Genomic DNA, 4,921 nt, shown 5'->3' on the forward strand with positions numbered 1-4,921 from the left:
GGCCACCAAGGGGCAATCAGGATGGCCTCTGCCCTCGTCTGCGACAGTCTGACTATGACCCTCTGTAGGAGTGGTAGAGGAGGGTAAAGGTAGATGGGGTCTCTGTCCCAGGGTATCATAAAAGCATCCCCTAGGGAGTCTTTTCCCCTGCCGGCCCGAGAAGCATATTGTGGGCACTTCCTGTTGTGTTGTGTGGCAAACATGTCTACCAATGGAGGACCCCATCGCTGACAAAGGGTGTTGAAGACCGTCTGGTCCAGTTGCCATTCGTGAGATTGAAAGGGGCGGCGACTGAGCTCGTCTGCCAACTGATTGTCTGATGTGGCAACATGGATGGCCACTGGGAATATGTGCCTCTGGTAGCACCATTCCCAGAAGTGTACTGCCAGAAACAGAAGTGACTTCGACCTTGTGCCCCCTTGCTTGTTCAGATAATACATCGTGGTGGTATTGTCCGTCACGACCTGCACAGCTTTGCCTTCTAAGAGGGGGAGAAAGGCTCTGAACGCCTTTATTACTGCCAGCATCTCCAGATGGTTGATATGTAGAGATGCTTCTTGGGGTGGCCACAGAGCATGAACCTGGTGTTGTAAACAATGTGCCCCCCATCCCACTGGGCTGGCGTCCGTTGTCACTTGTATGGTAAGTTGCAGTGGACGAAAGGGTCTGCCGATCGACAGGTGCGGAAGAAACAACCACCACTGGAGTTGGGTCGCAAGTTCTGAGGTGACTCTGAGGCGTTTGCGTTGGCTGTCTATTGTCTGATTGAACAAGGCTAGTAGCCACGACTGGAGAGAACGCATTTTGAGCCTCGCATGGGGCAGAGTGGCCGTTGTTGAGGCCATGAGTCCCAACAGATGTTGTGCCAGTTTTGCCGAAACCGTCCTTCGTGATGTGAACTTCAGGACTGCTTTCCTTATTTTCTTGATGCGTTCTGGAAGTGTGAACATGCGAGCTTGTACCGCATCCAGTCTGGCGCCGATATAATCCATCACCTGAGAGGGGTGCAAGTGAGACTTCTCGTAATTGATGGATAGGCCCAGAGCCCGAAGTGTGTGTAGAACTCGTTGAGTGTCTCGATGTGCCTGCTGCTCGGACTTGGACACAATCAGCCAATCGTCGATATAAGGGTAGATCTGGATCCCTTGCAGACGAAGATAAGCTGCCACCGGAGCCATACACTTGGTGAAGGTCCGAGGAGCTGTGGAAAGGCCGAAGGGGAGAGCCACGAATTGGTAAATAGTGTCCTTGAATATCAAGCGAAGGTACTTCCTGTGGGACTCGTGGATCGTCACGTGAAAATAAGCATCCTTCAGATCCACCACCACAAACCAATCTCCTTCCTTTAGCAGGTGAATGATGCCTTCCAGAGTGACCATCCTGAACCTTCGAACATCGAGGTAGGTGTTGAGATCCCTCAAGTCCAGTATGGGTCGAAGACCGCCGTCCTTTTTGGGTACAGTGAAGTACCGGGAGTAAAACCCGTTCAGGATGTCTCTGTAAGGCACTTTCTGAATAGCCTGCTTCTGAAGTAGAGTGAGAATCTCTTCTTCTAGGATGGGGTCGAAGGATGTATGCCTGACCCACCCTAGAGGAGGCAATTCTGTAAACTCCAGGCGGTAGCCTGAGCTGATAATTTTCAAGACCCAGTTGTCTCGAGTGATCTTGCACCAGCTCTGGAGGTAAGGAGACAGGCGAGTAGAATGGTGGGTGGCCTGGATGCTCATCGGGAAGTCAAAGGTATTGTCTTGATTTTCGGCCGGGAGGCTTAAAGGATTGACGCTTGTTGCTCTGTGGCCTGAAGCTGGAGGCTGAAGAAGAGGCCTGAGATGATCTTGCTAGTGGTTGAGGCTTAAACTGGCGAAATGTAGAGGATGTTGCCTGCTGGTAAGGTTGTTGCTGTACCTTAGACCGCCAGTGGAACTTAGATGGTCGTGGTTGCTGATGTACAGCATAAGACTTGGCCGTTTTCTTACTTTTATGCAAGTTCTCTAGGTTCTCGTCCGTTTTTTCACTAAACAAACCCGAGGCATCAAAGGGTAGATTTCTGATCCTGGATTTGATGTCCTCCATTATGTCTGCTGAGCGCAGCCAAGCATGCCTCCTCAGTGTGATGATGGATGCCAAGTTCCTGGCATTGGCATCCGCCACATGACGTGAGGCTAATCGCTGATGTTTGGAGACGGTCTGAGCCTCAGCGTGGGCATCAAGACATGCTTGCCTTATGTCTTCTGGAGCTACCTGAAGTGCTGGAAGTACTCTAGCCCATAACTGTTTCTGATAAGCCCCCATAGCAACAAGGTAGTTGAGGGCCCTCAGGGCAAAGGTTGTCATGGAATATAACCTTCTCCCCAACACTTCCAAGTCCCTACCTTCTTTATTGGTAGGGGTTGGATGACCCTTAGCAGGTAAACGTCCTGCACTGGACTCTACTACGAGCGAGTTAGGAGCAGGGTGTTTCAAAAGACACTCAGTCTTTGGTCCATGCACTCTATACATATTTTCAGTCCTTCTGGAGAAAGGCGGTGAATCAGCTGGATGTTCCCAATATCCAGTGATAAGGTCCATTAGCTCTGGTACATAGGACAAGCTAACCGGACGAGACCTGTCCTTATGAATGTCTCCAAAAATGAGGTCATCCTCCCTGGAAGGAGACTTCTCGACCTCCATGCGTAGAGTTGATGCCATCCTGGAAACCATCTGAGGATAGGATGAGAAATCCTCGGATGGGGACGACGGGTGAATGTCTGCTGCATCAGATGGGAGTGGTTCCCCTGGTACCGGGGTGTCAAGGGAAGCATCAGACGCGTCACCATCCTCTTGGTCGGAAGAGGGGCGAGAATCTTGTTCCTCGTCATCGTCAGAAGACCGAGGTGTGGGTGAAGGTAGAGACCCTCCTGCAGGCTTCGAAGGTTTAGGGAGGGGTGGTCTACCAGGAACAGGAGGGGGAGGCACGGGCTTCTCCGGCGCCGACGGTGTCGAAGGTACCGATTTAGTAGACTGCCCCTCCGGAGATAAAGCTCGATCTTCGTTACGGGGCACCGGTCTCCGATGTCGTCGCTTCTTCGGCGGCGAAGCGGAGGACGAAGAAGAAGAGGAATAATAGGTCCTCGTCCGCCGTCTCTTTCCATCCCTCGATGTCGAGGAGGAATTGGTAGAGTAATCTCTCCGACGTCGATGTCGCCGTCTCGACCGGCGCCTCTCCCTACTATCATCAGAGTCCGATGTGGAGTAATCCCGGCGTCGGTGCTTTTTACGCCTATCGACGTCGGAAGCCCGTTTGCGCTTACGATGGCGCTTGCTCTTCTTCGCCGGTGGTTCGTCCTCAGGCTCCGACACCGGACGTCGAGGAGGGTCCGGGCGTCGAGGAGGGTCCGGTCGTCGAGGAGGATCAGACTCGACGGGCTTCACCGGTCTCCTTGGGGAGGACACGGGCGACTTAGCGGTCGGCGATCCCGGTGTAGACGACCGGGATCGAGATGCCCGTCCGGTTAGAATAGGGCTGTCGGGCTGATCGGTCAAGCCAGAGATAATTCTTCCAATCTGGCTGACCGTAGGAGACCTCTCGACAACGACCAGTGGTTCCTGTCGATGTGGAAGAGAGGCTCCCGGCTCCGACATGGATTCCCGATCGCGGGATGAGTCTTCTAAGATCGGTGAGGGGAGCGAAGTGGAGATAGGTGGGACCACCAAGGTAATCTCCTTCGACTTCGTCCCCGTTTTAACCGACTCTTTCTTCCTTTCCTGGTGTCCTGACGTCGATGGGACTGAGGCATCAGTTGAAGCCGATGAAACTATCTTCTTGGAAGAAGACTTCTTCTTAGACTTGCCCTTAGAGATCTTCTTAGAGGGCTTGTCCGGAGTGGTAGCCGAGGTAGACGGGACTACCCGGATCTCTGAACGTACAGCCGAAGAGGAAGGCGCTACTTCCATAGCAGATGGCTGAGAGGCCGAAAGAGTTTGCTTCCACAGTGAATACTTCAACCGCTGTTGACGGGCCTTCAGGGTAACTTTGGTGAACTGTTTACAGTGTCTGCACTGGGATACCAAATGCGATTCGCCCAGGCAGTACAAACAAAGCGAATGCCCGTCCTGAAAGGGTAGCTTTCTAGAGCAAGTGGTGCAGAGACGAAAAGGTCCTCTCCTGGGAGATGGCTTTTCCTTCGGAGGCATAGGGCGGTAGACCAAACTTCCAAGTCGCAGTAGACCAGACTTCCACAGGATAAGAAAGTCCGGTAGACCAGGAGTCAGAAGTGAAGAAAAACGAAAAAATGTGTTCCGCGCGCCTCACAGTAGGAGGTCAATCAGCGGCAATCGAACAAGTCCGGTTGGCGCGTGGCGCCTCAGCAGGAGGCCTAATAGGCCAATTAGGCCAAATTGGCCTGAAGAAAGACGCCAGAGGCTAGAGAAGGGTCAAAATCCGGTCCAATTTCAGGGCAACGACAGGCAGATCAGCGATATTCAGTCCAAGTCAAGAAGACGAAGAAATACAGAAGAAATCAGCCAAAAACAGGAGCTCTATCCGAGAGGTTCCAACTTTCACAAGCGGAAAAAAGGAACTGAGCCGTTGGCGGGCTGAGCATGCTCAGTGCAGGGCAACCTGAACATTGTTACTTTTCTATTGCAGCTCTAGAAGATTCCGAGAGGCCAGCACAAGTGCTGACTTAACCCATTAGTGTGGATTCATGGAGAACCACGTTGAAGAATGGTGTCTCGCATTGTGTTAACTCGTTCCAGCGAAATCGCTGTAGAACGAAAACATCGTAATGCAAAATTAAAAAGCCCATAGAAGCGCATTAAAACCCGATTTCTTAACTACAGTATCTTAAAATACCCACCACACTAGACATCTATTTTTTGGAGGCTTAAATGAAAACACATGTGGCAATGTTGAGAATGTGATGAGACAGGTGCAACACTC

Source organism: Pogona vitticeps, chromosome 3 (assembly GCF_051106095.1).
Source record: "Pogona vitticeps strain Pit_001003342236 chromosome 3, PviZW2.1, whole genome shotgun sequence".
NCBI lineage: Eukaryota > Metazoa > Chordata > Lepidosauria > Squamata > Agamidae > Pogona > Pogona vitticeps.